Source organism: Bubalus kerabau, chromosome 4 (genome assembly GCF_029407905.1).
Source record: "Bubalus kerabau isolate K-KA32 ecotype Philippines breed swamp buffalo chromosome 4, PCC_UOA_SB_1v2, whole genome shotgun sequence".
NCBI classification, from domain to species: Eukaryota; Metazoa; Chordata; class Mammalia; order Artiodactyla; family Bovidae; genus Bubalus; species Bubalus kerabau.
Window position 1 is genome coordinate 115,441,208 of NC_073627.1, and position 16,530 is coordinate 115,457,737.

A 16,530-nucleotide genomic window follows, 5' to 3' on the forward strand; every position below is an offset into this window, starting at 1 on the left:
CCAATCCCTCCCAGCATCAGAGTCTTTTCCAATGAGTCAACTCTTCGCATGAGGTAGCCAAAGTACTGGAGTTTCAGCTTTAGCATCATTCCTTCCAAAGAAATCCCAGGGCTGATCACCTTTAGAATGGACTGGTTGGATCTCCTTGCAGCCCAAGGGACTCTCAAGAGTCTTCTCCAACACCACAGCTCAAAAGCATCAATTCTACTGCGCTCAGCTTTCTTCACGGTCCAACTCTCACATCCATACATGACAACTGGAAAAACCATAGCCTTGAGTAGACGGACCTTTAAAGGACCAATTCATCAAACTTGAGTGCCAGCAGTTCAAGAGACAATAAAAGTCAGAATTAACACAGTGGCCATGGATTCGAAGGCATTTCAGAGTCTGAGAAAACTGGACTTAAGCTAGCGGTGGGAGTGGGAGGAAGATCGAAAATGAAGGAAAAGGAGTTAATGTCTTTGGTGATTGATAATGCTTTTCCCAAGATGGGTGATACTGAAGGGGGAGTAAATAAGGGGAAGAGAGAAAGGTACACCTAGAATTCTAATTTTAATGTGTTGAGTTTGAGATACTAGCAGAATATCCAAGAACCTAGGCCCTCTTTGATTGTCATTTTCTAGGTGATATCAAAGTCCTAATAGTAACTCTAGTCATACTTATCAGTTGGAGGTAAAGAAGAAATTTTGAGTCTTACATACCAATCCTTTACTCTCTCATTTTGTATTTTTACAAATGTTGGAGTTTCTTTGTTATTTGATGAGATCAGCTTAAAACTTCCCCTGTATTTCCTAATTACAGTAACCTAGGGGAAGCATTGAACTGTGTTGATAGAATTGTTAGCTACAATCCGCCTCTGATGATAATAACTTAGGATCATGAAGCAGCAATATTTTAGCCCAAGTGAAAACAAACTTTATCCTGAACACATGTGTTCTTTTGCCTTTCTCATCTGATGTAGCTTGGAAATTTTCTTTTCCCATTTTGAATAGTGGATTCTGCCAACTGTTTTAAAAGCTTTTCTCCTTTTAGGGGAAGAGGGGAACAGTTTTCCTCTCTTTTGTCTGATGGCTGAGAAGTGAAGACTTAGTGAGAAAAATATACACGCTACAAACCTCAGAATGTTCCTCTTGCTTTTAACGTTTGATGTGCCTGACAGATTACCCTTTCAAAACAGGGTAATAAGATAGGTGGTGCTGGGAAAAAACTTTTCCATCCAAGGCAAAAGCTCATGGACATTGAAAAGAACTGGCATTAGCCTAGACATCTAGGGGAGGGGAAATGTTTTCCTGGGGCACAGATTCTATACTGAAAGACTTTATAGAAAGGGAACACTTAATTATAGAATGGGAAGGAAGGAGAAACAGGCTAGACACAAGAAGGGCCCATAAAGAGGGTCTGCTTTGAATAGCTGACTTTTCTGAAGTCCTTAGACTTGGATGAATAAAGATTGTTTAGCTTTAGGTTATTCTCTTTACCCATGTTGATTCTTCCACAGACACATCTTTCAAATGGGTCACAATCTACTACCCTCTAATCTAATGTTACTATTTTAGTCTAGGACCACTCTCCTCTTTCCTGAGGTTACTGCCTCAGAATCCTACCTGAGCTCCCAGCATCAAATACTCAGCCATTTCATCTCCTAATACATTCCACATAACCCAGAGAGATCTAAGATGCAAATCATATCTTGTTGCATCCCCTCTCAAACCCTTTCATTGCCTCCACTCCACCCTTCTGGTCCAGTTCTAGCTCTCTACTGTGGCAGCAGAAGTCCCTCTCTGATATCCTCAAGGCTCTTTGCTCTGCTATGAGATTCTCTTTCCCCTTCCCATGATGAGTCTCTATAAACTTTCCCCTGAGTATATGATAATCCTTCAAGTTTCAGAGAAGATGTCACTTTCCCTGGGAACATTTCCCAGCCTCCTCACTGCAAACATGTTCCTCTATAAGTTCCAATAGCACCTGGTGATCACCTCATAGTAGAATTTAGCACACTTTCTTGTGATAGTCTGTTTTCTTATCTGTATTCTCCACTAGTCTTTAAACTTCTCAAGTATACAATCTTCTTTGTTCATCATTGTAACTCCTTTTCCCAGAATAGCTTCAGATATTTGACACTCAAATGAAGCTTGTCCTTCTTTACTTTCTGTGGAAGAAATACATGGCTATTTAGCATTACCCATAAAATAGCTTTCCAGCTAAATAAAGACAGTTAAGGTACCTATGTAGTCTTATTTTGCTTCAAACAATTAATTCTGCCTTTTGAATCTTTGTTCATTAATCAGACTTTATCCGGTAGCTCTAAAAATTGATTGTTATCTCCTGGGACAACCCAATTCTAGATTCTGTTTTATTCCATAGATTGAATTTACTCTGAGGCCAAATTTCTATATCTGTAGCCTGTGAAAATTGAGTTTGTGCTTGAAACTCTGTAAGTAGTTGGAAGTGAGGGAGAGGAAGGAGAGGGCATGGGGCTCATATTGGTTATTATATCTTTGGGAATTTTTTTGTAGATCTGAGAAATGTTTAGGATCTCCCAGATAAAAATGGTTTAGATTTCATAGTCAGCTCCTTTTCTCAAATTTACTGCTTCCTCTTGCACTTTTTCTCAAACTACAAAGCTGAACTTCCTTCTTCAACATGTTCCCCTCTGACCAACACTCAGTCACATAGCTTCATCTGAGGAGAAAATATATTCCTTGGTACAAAAAAAGTAGGAACTCTTACTTTCACCATATTTCTTATACTTCTATAAGTTTTTCTTATACTTATTTCTTATACTTCTATAGGTTTTCTCTGTCTAAAACCTCCCCTTTCCAATAAAAATGGAAGCTAGATTAAAGCTGTATTCTAGTATGGATATGATCAGAACAAAATAAAGCAAAGCGACTGATTCAAGTATTGAAGCTTACTATACTGTATGATTCAATTATTATATATAATTATTGCTTAAGTACAATATTCTTAACCTGCATTCTTAAGTGTTTTAGGTCTTTAGAAATTTGTTCATTTTTCACCATTATGTAGTATCTGTTAGCTCAGTGGGTGCTAAAATGGTTGGCTAGCCTTCTGATTCAAGATGATGGACTGAACATTTGTATTGACTAATTGTGCTGCCTCGCACCTCCCTGAAATGACAGTGCAGATGTACAAAATGAAATAAACTTATAAAACAAAGGAAAGAAAAGAGAGCTTATCCTCAAATAAGAGATTTAAAAATATTTTAGGAAATGAAAGGTCAATTAAATAATAGAATATAGAAGTATCAGGCATGTTTGGAAAACCAACAGCATTAGTAAGACAATCTGCACAAAACCAAATTGACCCTGTAGAATAATGGAAACTAAGAGCATAGTGCAGTGGAAATAAGTGTCAACAAATGTGTGTGTGTGTGTGTGTGTGTGTGTGTTTGAGTGTATATGGATAAGAACCAGGAGAATCTTCATAAGAGAAGTGCCGGGCTGAGCTTGTGGAAAAAGCAGATGTACTGTTCTCCAGGTGGATAGGGGCAGGGCATTTTGCACAGAGGAAGCAAGATAAACAAAACACAGAGGAAGGTACAGGAGACTACAGGTAACTGCAGAGAAATTATAGGTCTGACATGCATAGAAAGAGGTGGGCTTGCTGAGACAGATAGGGGTTAGCTCATGAGGAGCTCCAGACTTTTGAAGCCATCCTAAAGAGTTGGCATTTTATCTTGTCAGTAAGGAGAAGCAAACACTTTTGTGGAGGTGTTTAATTGAGGAAAGGACTTATATGATCAAATATTCTTCAGGTTGATTGCTATGAGTTCTGTTTGTTAGATGGATTCCAAAGGTTAAGTCCCGAAGCAGGAAAAAGAAAATGAGACAGCTTAAACTAAGGCAGTAGTATCGGGATAGGATTGGACTTATTGAGCCTAGTGGCAACATTTATCTAGACAGAGAATACAGGATGAGGAGCAGATTTCAGAGGAACATAATGAGTCCCTTTTTAGTTCTTTGTGAATGTTCAGAAATGGCAGCTGGTGTTGCATAATTGCAAAATTAGGGCTTAGCTAGTTACTGGCTTCTAAGAACATAAATGCATTCCTTTTTTCCTCTGGCCTACTCTTTGAAAAATGACATCAAGGGGTGGGGCTCTAAGGGTGTTTTTTTGAGTAAGGGCCTAAATGTAAGTTTCTTTACATCTTTCTTTACCTGCTCTGCCCCTTCTCAACATTTTGGATGGTTGTTTTGATTACAAAGTTAATTCATGATCATGGCAAAAGTTCAAGCAAAACAAAAATGTAGAAACTACAGAGTAAAACCCCTGAAGTAACTTCCCACAGACAGCTAACACTGACAGTTTAGTTTAGTCTTCTAGATCTTTTTAGTGTATATTTTTAAATTTGATCATGCATTATATTTTGTCAACTCTTGCTATCATACTGTTTTTTATTTCTTTCATCTTTAATTAGAAATATTTCAATTATACAGAAAAGTAAATAAAACAGAATAACATCTATATACTCTGAACTTAGATTTAAGAGAAATCAACACATTTCCAAATCTTTTCTGTGAGTAAAATTTCAATATAGCCAAACCACCCAACTGTAATCACTTCTCCCTTGCTCTCTCTCTCTCTCTCTCTCATTCTCACTCTTACTATTATTTACATTAAATGTTTAAACTTATGGTATCATACTGTATGTACCTTTTACAATTTGCTTGCTTTATTTTTTTAAAAATTTATTGGAGTATAGTTGATTTACAATGTTGTGTTAGTTTCTGGTATATAGCGAAGTAAATCTATATATATATATATATATTTTTTTTTTTTTTTTTTAAGATTCATTTCCTTTGTAGGGCTATTACAGAAAATTGAGTAGAGTTTCCTGTGCTATACAGCAGGTTCTTGTTAGTTATCTATTTTATATATAGTAGTGTGTATATGTCAGTCTCAAGCTCCCAAGTTATCCTTATCCCCTGGTAACCATAAGTTTGTTTTCTACATCTGTGACTTTACTCCTGTTTTATAAATAAGTTCATTTGTACCCCCATGTCAGTTTCCACATACAAGCACTATCCAATGATGTTTATCTTTCTATGTCTGACTTACTTCACTCAGTATGATCCATCAAGTTGCTCCAATATTCTTTCTTTCAATGCAACATTATATTTTTTGAGATTTAGCATGCAGATTCATTTTACTAAATATACTCTATGATACAGAATTTTACTTTTCTGATAATACAGTGAGAATAGCACTATATTATCAACAATACTGTAAAGTGTATCCTTGAACACCTCTGCTTGTATGAATATGAAACTTTCACAGAAGTGAGACTATGGGAGGTACCCATACTCAGAGAGTGACAGATGACTTTCCAAAGGGTCAATACCAGTTTATATTACCACCAGCCATTGGTGCTTTCCTGATTCCTCTCATTCCTTGCCAATACTTGCTTTTTTTTAGATTTACAATTTTTGTCAATCATGTTGAGTGCAAAATGGTATCTGTGATGATAGTTAATTGTATGTGTCAACTTGTTTGTGCCATACCCAGATATTTGTTTAAACATTGTCTGTGTCTGTGAAGGTGTTTCTGGATGAGATTAACATTTAAACTGGTAAAGTGAGTAAATTGCCTCCGCCAATGGGGCTAGGTCCCATCCAACTCATTGAAAGCCTGAATAGAACAACGAAGAATAAAGAAAAATTCTCTCTTCCTGCCAGTCTTTGAGTGGCGACTGGGATCTTCTCTTGCCTTCACAATAGGACCTGGACTAAAACTTTTATCATTGATTCTCTTGGTTCTCAGGCCTTCTGACTTAGTCTGAAACCATTCATGGGTTTCTTCTGGGTCTCTGGCTTGCTGGCTATAGAGCTTGGCACTTTTTGGCCTCCATGATTCATAAGCCAATTCTTCATATCTATATCTGTATCTGTATCTGTCTATCTACCATATCCTATCCGTTCTATTTCTCTAGAGAACCCAGACTAATACAGTATCTCATCGTTGTTTAAATAGGCATTTCCCTTGATAACTAGTAAGGTTGAATATTTTTTTCCCACATGTTTATGAGCCTTTTGGGTTTTCTCTCTGATGAATTTCCTATTCATATACTTTGCCCACTTTATATGGGTCTAGTCACAGCCCATTCAGCTGTTCTCTCCCTCAGATACTTAACTTTAGGGACATCCTTTCCAACTTCACTCCCTGTGATGGTGTGTTAGTTGCCAAGTTGTGTCTGACTCTGTCACCCCCTACACCCACCACTTTAAATTTCTTATCTGTTTAAATATAAGTTGAAGGAAAGGAAGGCTAATTCAGAATAAAGAAGGGTGATGTGGGCTGATGAGCAGTGTGTCCTTCTGTAAATAAGGGGTTTAGAATAAGAGAAGGTAGAATGAATGTGCAGCCTCAAAATCCGCCACTGATGAACGCTCTTAGAGAACATGGTGACACTGGCACGCTGTGCTGGCACTTCCTGCCCACCACAGTGATTTAGCGTTGTGTGTGGATCTTGGAAGAGAACATACCTCCCTTTAAGCTGTTAAGGAAGCAGGTAATAGTTTCCTGAAGTGGCTGGTCTTGTTCTTCTTTGTATGGTTTATAATGATCCTAAATCACTCTGAGGAAAAAAAAAATCTCATTCACTTCATACTCTTTAATTAAGATGTCTGTTTTGGCACCATTTTAGTGGTATTTAGGTCAAATGCCTACTTTTCAGAATGTCTCCCTTCCTCTGTTTTTTTTCCTCCAGTTTTCATTATTTCATTAGGCTATAACCATGCTCTGTGTTCTGCATGGGTGTTCCTTGGAAACAAAGAATTTTTGAGATGGCAGGATTGGAACTAGTAAAAAGAGAACAGGAAGATCCTTGAGCAGAGTCTCCTCCGGAACGGATGGTTAAGGAACATAGACAGGGGAGTGTGCTCAGTGACCTTCGCTTAATGGGGTGTCCAGGCCACTGGGTCCTCCAGTGTGGGTGGCCATCCTAACTGACCCCGTGGTTCTAGAATTGCTATAATGATATCAGGGATGCAAAACAAAGATCGAAGTATGCTGCAGAGACTGCTCCCACTACAGAGGCCGTATACTTCTCCAGCTGAAAATTTTCCTTTGCTATAGTCCTAGTCAAACCAGATTGAATTGGTGATCCAATTTCAAAAAAATGTTTCCTTTTATAAAAGGCATTTCATATCACTCTTCTCTCCAATAATAAATATGGAATCAGTTTTGAAACTTGATTGGAAACCTTACCTGTCCACAGGGAGGTTGTGAAAGGTTACTGGTAACCAGAGTAAGCCCAGACTGATATAAGGTGCCACGCTGTTCAAGGTGCTCAGTCGCGCAGTCATGGCCGACTCTTTGCAATTGGACTGTAGCATGCCAGACTCCTCTATCCATGGAATTTTCCAGGCAAGAATACTTGAGTGGGTTGCCATTTCCTTCTCCAGGTGATTTGAGGTGGATATTGGTTATTTCCTTGTCACTTTCTATACCTATCCTTGCTCTGGGGTTATGAGGGTTATGATGCATACCAAAGGCAAAACTTAGTAAATCAACTCCTCTGAGAGGTATTCTCTTCTCATTTTTCCTACAGTCCCCATATACTCTCACATCTTCCTGTGTGTTAATCAGGGTTTTCCAGAGAAACAGAAATAATAGGATGTGTAGAAATATATGTAAGAGGATTTATTATAAAAATTGGCTCACACAATTAAGGAGGCCAAAAAGTCCCACAGTCGCCTGCAAAGTTGAGAGTCAGGAAAGCCATGGTGTAATTCATTCAGAGTCTGAAGGTTTGAGAACCAAGGGAGCCAACCTGGGACGGCAGGAGAAGATGAATGTCACTGTTCAAACAAAGAGATCAGTTTCACCCTTTCATTCTTTTTTTTATTCTATTGAGGCTGTCAACAGGTCGGATGATGCCCACCTGTATTGGTAAAGGCAGTCTTCTTTACTTAGTCCACTGACTGAAATACTGACCTGGAAACACCCTTACAGAACACCAAGAAATGATATCTTACCAGCTATCTTGGCATCCTTGGCAGTCCATTCAGGTTGACATAGAAAATGAGCCACCACACTGTATTTGCCCCCATTGTTAGAATTACTTACGTATTATAACTGTTCACTTATCTGTCTCCATCATAGAGCTTAGACTCCAGACTCCTCAAAAGGTAGGGCTGGTGCTGTCTGTTTGATCTCCCAGACCATGCCCCCTAATACCTGGGGGACAATTTTACTGGCTAGAATTGTGTGTGGGGAGAGGATTCAGCTGCCAACTGTCATGAAACTTCTATACTTCTTTTGGCCAGGCTTTCCCTCCCACCCTCCACCCTGACCTCCCTTTTACCTCCATCTTTCTGCTTAAAAGGAGATAAATAATACTCCACTTGTACAGTGGGTTTGCATGTATTGTGTCATTCGTATTATTATTCCACAATAGTAGATGAAGTTTAAAAACTAAATACCATGTTCTTAAATTTGCAAATGTCTGGAACAAGAATTGGGAACAATGACAATTGTTGAGCTTGTTATTTTGAGCTTCCCAGAAGGTAATAACTATGGGGATTTTGTGGACATCTGAGAGAAGTGTATGCACAGATGGTTTGCCTTTTATTGGCCCATTTTGCCCAGAAGGCAACACTAACTGAAACAAAGGAGCCTTATACCAGAAGGGTACAGGGTCACAGCCTTCAGGGTGGCCCTGGCTCCTCGCTCTGGTCTCTCTCTCTCTCTCTGGTCTGTTCTATACTACTCATCTTGTTACTTCATAATCTGGGACTTGGGACATTTTTCTTCTCTGGACTGGAAATGACAGAGCTGTCAAGCATGTTTCTGGTTGGGATCTCTGAGTCAGGTAAGAGAGCTGTAAGGTAAGAGTGATTAAAACTGGGCTCATATCCTCCCAACAGCCAAACAAGCATTTGGAAGTACAAGAAGAACTTGTTAGGGGAAGACACCCAGGAGGATGTTTTCTGTGGTAAAGTCAGTGAAAAGCAGGTTTCCTTTGTGCCTAAAGAGATGGTGGCACTGAGCAGGAGCCCTGTGGCAGAATCTCCATTAAGATGTCAAAGTAAACTGTATGAAATTGCTTCTAGAAAGCATCTCAGATGAAAAAGTCCAGCATTATAGAACAAGAACTGTGGTCATGGTGAGCTCTGACAACTATAATATAGTTGGCCAAGAGGGGAAAAATACACTTGAACTCTGAAGAGGCCCATGATATCTTGGATAATCTCATCCAAATGTGTCATGGTCCTTTCTTTCTCTCTTCCCTCTCCCTTTTCTCCTCCTGCTCCTCTTTTCCTTTCCCTTCCTTTTTCCTTTTTGACCTCTTTCTCTAAACCTTCTTCCTTCTGTTCTTTCCCTTCCCTCCTCTATCTTTGCTAATCATTCCTTCCTCTTCTTAATGCTCAGTGCTGCTTTGCATCAACAAACATGTACCAAACTGGTGCTTGTGCCAATTACCATGCTAAGAGCTGGGGTATCAGGGTGAATCAGTTCCACTTCCTGCCCAACACCACGGGATAATTTGATGGGTTCTCCTCAGCCCCTTCCTGCATCCCCAACTTCTATTTCCTGGAACACGTTCCACTCACCAGCCTTGGCATTCTTACTTAATACATAATATGGGCAACTGGGATTTTTCTCAATCTTACCAAAATTATCTTCAGAAAAACTTATTTTTTACTGATGTATAGCATATATTATAAGGGTAAATGTGCTTATTGTACAACTTGTTTCTAGTCAAGTCCCTGGGGTACGGCCTCCAACTGTTCCTTTTCCAGTAACATCTCTGTCCATTTCTTTCCTCTTAGAAATTCTGGAGCTGCCATTATTCCTGCCTTCAGGTAGTTTGCTACCTCGGGAAGCAAAATTTAGATTAATTGCTTTAAAATTTTTTGATCAATCTGATAATTGATAAGACTAGCTGATACAACTGATTTAGAAATGCTCAATTTAGCAGACTGTTGTGCTTGGGCCCCAGGAAAGGGTGAAGCAGAGGAACAAGAAGCCAATTCTCAGGGCACTCACTAGGATTGCATAACAGAGAGAAGCATCAATTAACACAGGTTCTCGCCAGAACACCCATAGTGCTTCCATTTCCAACCACAGCAGAAACAGTTCATTCTGTAAATAAAAAATAGCTTAGTTTCTGTTGCAGCCTGATTGAGATCAGCCAACTTTTAGGCAAGGAGCATGACTCTTCCTTGCTAAAGCTTTTGGCAAACTCTCTTCAGCTTTATGCAAGAGATTAGGTTAACTCTTGCAAAACTGGTTCACGAGGAACAATGACTAAGTGGATTTTTTTAGTATCTGGCGTATTATGTCTGAGTGGCTATAAATATATTTACAAGCTGGAGTTTCAAGGGAGGGGAGTATTAGCTTGCTGGAAAACAAGCCAAATGCATTATAGACCTACACCCAGCCAGCAGACTGTTTTCATCTTCACTTCTTGTACTTTTATTTTCTTTCTCAAGGACTTTATGTCATTTTTTTCTTTAACACTAAGAATTTCTCTCTCCCCTGTTCTTATTGTGAATGTGCGTATCTGTTGTGTGTGTGTGTGTGTATCTCTCTACGAGGGGGTGGAGAATCCTGTGCAGGTGTGTTTATGTTATTAAATGTATATCTGCTTATTAATCTCTCCAGTGACGAAAGGCAATCGACAAACAGGTGATGTTCTTATCCCTCCCTTTTTGCAGGTGGTGAATCTGAAAGCCAAGAGAAGTTTTCTTTCAAACAAGAAGTGTTTTGGAGTCTGAACCACTTTGCATTTAGACAGTGCAGCTTTCAGTTCCAGATCTTGGCTGTGGGGCAAGCAGAGGGTGTGGCAGACTTTGCCACAGGGCAGTGTTTCCTGCTTTTGTTCCCAGGAGTCACTGACAGGAGGGATGGTACCAACAAATTGATTGAAATAAGGATTTCCAATGAGGGAACTTTCTTGAAGTATAAAATATATTAATATGCTCTGGGTATAGTCAAGAATGAGTTAATAGTACATGTCATTTTTCATATTTATCATTGAAACCACATCACCTGCAGTCTTTCTCTAAGCCTACCATTCTGAGAAACACTTTAGCAGTGCCCCGGGGCATACGAAAGGAACCGAATGAGCAAGGCATCGCAGAATAGAAAACTAACCCATCATAGTTCCTATTGGTCGGTAGATAGTTTTCCACTTTTCACCACTGGAATTGATCTGAGGAGAGTAGACCGAATTGGGGACTCCTGTTTGAGGATGCAGGGCTTCTGGAATTTTCCCTTTCCTTTATACTTTGCTCTACCGTGTTCACTTTGAAAAATCAACATATTCCATTTGACTACATGCAGAGTACATCATGAGAAACGCTGGGTTGGAGGAAGCGCAAGCTGGAATCAAGATTGCCGGGAGAAATATCAATAACCTTAGATATGCAGATGACACCACCCTTATGGCAGAAAGTGAAGAGGAACTCAAAAGCCTCTTGATGAAAGTGAAAGAGGAGAGTGAAAAAGTTGGCTTAAAGCTCAACATTTAGAAAACTAAGATCATGGCATCTGGTCCCATCACTTCATGGCCAAAAGATGGGGAAACAGTGTCAGACTTTATTTTTTTGAGCTCCAAAATCTCTGCAGATGGTGATTGCAGCCATGAAATTAAGACGCTTACTCCTTGGAAGGAAAGTTATGACCAACCTAGATAGCATATTCAAAAGCAGAGACAGTACTTTGCCAACAAAGGTCCATCTAGTCAAGGCTATGGTTTTTCCTGTGGTCATGTATGGATGTGAGAGTTGGACTGTGAAGAAAGCTGAGTGCCGAAGAATTGATGCTTTTGAGCTGTGGTGTTGGAGAAGACTCTTGAGAGTCCCTTGGACTGCAAGGAGATCCAACCAGTCCATTCTGAAGGAGATTGGTCCTGGGTGTTCTTTGGAAGGACTGATGCTAAAGCTGAAACTCCAGTACTTTGGCCACCTCATGTGAAGAGTTGACTCATTGGAAAAGACTCTGATGCTGGGAGGGATTGGGGGCAAGAGGAGAAGGGGACGACAGAGGATGAGATGGTTGGATGGCATCACCGACTCGATGGACGTGAGTTTGAGTGAACTCTGGGAGTTGGTGATGGACAGGGAGGCCTGGCGTGCTGCGATTCATGGGGTTGAAAAGAGTCGGACACAACTGAGTGACTGAACTGAACAGAACCAAACCTTTCTCCAGAGTGAGGGGTTTTAACCACACATATATTTAGGTGTTATATATCATCTGTTACTTTGTCTTTTTTAAGTTCAAGTCAAATTCTGGTAACCAAGGCACATACTTAAACTGATCCTTTTACAACTCCTTTCTTCTCTGCAAGCTGCTTTCTCTGGTTTCTTCTAACTCATTGCTGCTGCTAAGTCACTTCAGTCATGTCCAACTCCATGCAACCCCATAGACAGCAGCCCACCAGGCTTCCCTGTCCCTGGGATTCATTGCTGCCCTTACGTTGACAACCTTGTCTTCCCAGTTCCCTGTGTCATCTGCTTGGTCTCTGCTGTCCAGTTCTCTGCCTTGGAAATCTCAGACTCACATTTCTATGTGTATGTGGTCTCCACTCTGACTGGCTTCAGAATACCCCAGCGTCCATGCCAGTTCTCCTGATATCCACCCAGTCTTTTGACTCAAGGATGAGGCCCAGAATTGTCCACATCTAAATGATACCCCAGTGGATTCTGATGCTCACCTCGGATTGAGAAACACTGCTCTAGGTTCTGGGCACATAGTCCCCTATCTTTTTCCTGGAGCTGCGCCTGGATCATCATTCCATTTCCCCTTCCTCTGTCCTCAGAAGGAATAACAATGGAAATATTTGTAAAGTTTCTACTAGGTCTGAGGTGCTTGAAATATGTTGCTTCATTTAATTCTCACAGTACTCTGCTAGAGTATATATCATCATCTTTAAGGATGAGGAAACTAAGATTCAGAAGGTCTGGGTAATTTTCCCAGAGTGCACAGTTAGGAAATAACAGAGCGGTAGTTCAGACCATCATGTGTCAGCATCTACAGCCTTACTACTTAAAATGTGTCATTCCTGGATCAGCAGAATCAGTGTACTTTGGGATCTTGCTAGAAATTCAAATACCTGGGTGTCATCTCAGGCCTACTAAAACAGTTTCTTTGGGTGTGGGGTCTAGAAATCTGTATTTTATCAAGCCCCTCAAGTGGTTTTGATGTACCGTAAGAAGCACCAACCAAGAGTACCATTTATTTCCCCACTATATTGTCTGATGTATTTCCCCTCATTTCTTGCCTCAAAAGAATTGCCTTATTTCTTTCCTGGTAACATCACTATTTGCTCACTGTGCAGTCTTACTCATTTCTTTCTCAATCAGCAGTTTTATTACATACATCCTTCTCATTTCCTTTATATTCATAGTATCTGACTGAACAAGCACAGGGCTCCAGCCTGGCTTCAGGTTTTGCCCTGTTTTGACTCAGTCTCTCTATATCTTCCCTTGCACAGTTTAAGGCCTTGAAGACACTGACTTCCAACTCTCTTTTCTAAACTTGAAGGTGCTCATGTACATCTGGGCACAGACTACGCATGAAGACTTAAGTTTGATCATACAAACTAGTTGCCTCAATAATGTCTGTACACTACAACTGGAAATATCTACTTATAGTAGTCTACTTCAAGTTCGGGTTTCCAGACAGAGAAATGCAAACATCCAGTGGCCTTGGAAGGAAAGTTTCATTTAACATTGAACTGTGTCTCTTCCAAGTGAAGCAAGGGTGGGAAGATTTTTGAATATGGATCTGCTGGTAACATGGCACCTCCTCAGAACTATAATCTCATTCAGGGGTGGATTATATCTAAATCAAACCAGAAATGCTCCCATGATGCTCTTCCCTTAGTCAGAAGTTTCCGGGTGGCAAACAACTCTTGGTATCTCTGCCTCTGTCTACACGTGCAGAAAGTTCAGGCTGCTTCGCAAAAGTCTGATTGCTCTAGAAAACATTTTGATCCTAACTTCAAAAGAATTTTTATGCTATTTGGACTATTTTTGAAAAATGAATTTATTCCAATATCTTTAGCCTCACAAATAGTCAATGCTGCTGCTGCTGCTAAGTTGCTTCAGTCGTGTCCGACTCTGTGCGACCCCATAGACAGCAGCCCATCAGGCTCCCCAGTCCCTGGGATTCTCCAGGCAAGAACACTGGAATGGGTTGCCATTTCCTTCTCCAATGCATGAAAGTGAAAAGTGAAAGTGAAGTCGCTCAGTTGTGTCCAACTCTTAGTGACCCCATGGATTGCAGTCTACCAGGCTCCTCTGTCCATGGGATTTTCCAGGTAAGAGTACTGGAGTGGGGTGCCATTGCCTTCTCCGACAAATAGTCAATAATGATTGGCAAAAGATTAGCATTTTGGAGTTCAAATTATATAAAGTTTCTTCAGATGGTTGATGCATCATTGTTATTTATTTATTTATATTGAAGTATAGTTGATTATAAATGAATTCCTATTAGTTTCATGTGTACAATAGTGATTCAATATTTTTATAGCTTACACTCCATTTAAAGCTATTACAAAACAATGTCTCTATTTTCTTGTGCTATACAATATATCCTTTCTGCTTGGATATAGTGATTTGTATATCTTAATTTCACACTTCTATACATCCCCTCTTCCCACTGCTAACTGCTAGTTTGTTCTCTGTATCTCTAATGCATCATTGTTAGGTAGAATAAGACAAAATCGAAAGTTGACAAGGAAAACTTAGTTTAGGGGTCTTTAGTTATTTTTCTTCAGTTACATTTAGCTTCCCAGATTGCTTCTTCAATGCTACCTTTCACAAGAATATTCCATGAATTAAATATTAGGTTATGCTCCCGACCATCTGAAATGGTCATGTTATTCTGTTCAATGGCTTGTTTATGGAATTGTATCCTAACTGGAATTGCAGTTGATACTTCAAGATGCATTGGATACATTTACATCTTTCTTCTTTATTTCTAAATATTTCTCACTGGGTTAGAGCTTCTAGCCATGAGTACTCTTGAGTCAGCTTAATTATTAAAAGAAGAATTATAGTTTTGCCATATAGTGACCTCGCCAGAAGCATTAATTCAGCTTGGTTTCAAATTCTGTTCACATTTAAATGTATTTTTTGATATATTTTGTTTAGCGGTTTGTTCACCTTCTCACTGTCACTGTTTTTCCTGAGCATAGAACTCTATACCTAAACTCAATAATAAGAAGTTACACAAAAGTCTGGTTATTTTTATTAATAAACTATTTGGGGGGGGGTAAGCATTCCACATCTCACATTCTTATGTTCCATAGAAGTGTAAATAAGTCTGTATTTTTTCCCCTTGGGTTAAGAGACAATTTTGGAGACAACTGGCAGAAAACAAAATTAGTCGAACAGTGCTATCAATTTTCATGTTGAATCATTTTCGAGAGAATGATGGCATCTTATACTTAACAATAAACATGCAAGGATTTGTAAAAGTTGGCAAATTGCAAGAAAAACACATTTATAAAATTGTGCTATGAGTTAATGTTCTGACTATACAGCTTATTTTATTCCTGTTCTAAATATTTAAAATGAAATTTAAAGCACAATTGATCTTGGCTTGCCTAGGCAGTCTGTATATTAATTGGGGATTTAGTTAATATCCAAAAGCTGATCTACTTCTGACAGTGAGACCCAAATAGCCCCTTTGGAAGTTTCCACAGAGGTTGATTAATCTTTTAAGTCTCTCTCCCTTCTTGTTGGCCTCTGCCTTCTTTACTTGTGCGCTAATTTGCTACATTGAATCCTGATTGTATAGAATTGCTACCCTGATGTTCGGGGGTGGGGGCGCGGAACTTGATCAAATCCTTGATTTTGAAAATCTTGAATTTTTCTTATTAGATTTTTTGAAGGGAAATCATTTAAATTTATTTCTGTTTTAACAGTAAAAGACTCTGATGATGGGAAGGATTGAAGGCAGGAGAAAAACAGAGCAGCAGTGGATGAGATGTTTAGAAAGCATCGCCGATTCAATGGACATGAGTCTGAGCAAACTCCGGGAGATAGTGAAGGACAGGGAAGCCTGGCGAGCTGGAGTCAATGGGGTCACAAAGAGTTGGACACGACTTAGCAACTGAACAACAACAAAATGGCTACTGATTAAATGTAGATTTGTTCAGTATGCTTTTTCAATGTTTTACTTCTTAAACCTCAGACTAAACCTCAGAAATATTGAGTCAATGATCTCTAATTCCCTGTTCAAAATTTCCACAAAGCAGAAGCCTAAATGTCTCCTTTGTTATGACAAACAAAACCAATAACAACACCAAAATTTTTAAACTTCTAGGATTTTGTGTTAAGTGTTACATGAGTTTTACTTATTAGATATGTTCTAATAATCTTTGTTATTAAAGAGCAGATAAATTAACTTCACTACTTTGACCTCTTTGGCTCTGCCTCTTGCTACATGACTTTTCATTAGCAGTCTAAGAACAAATTATACATCAGAATTTCAAATAGGAGTCCTTGTTTGCCTATTTAATATCCCCTATGAGAAATATTATACGAGACC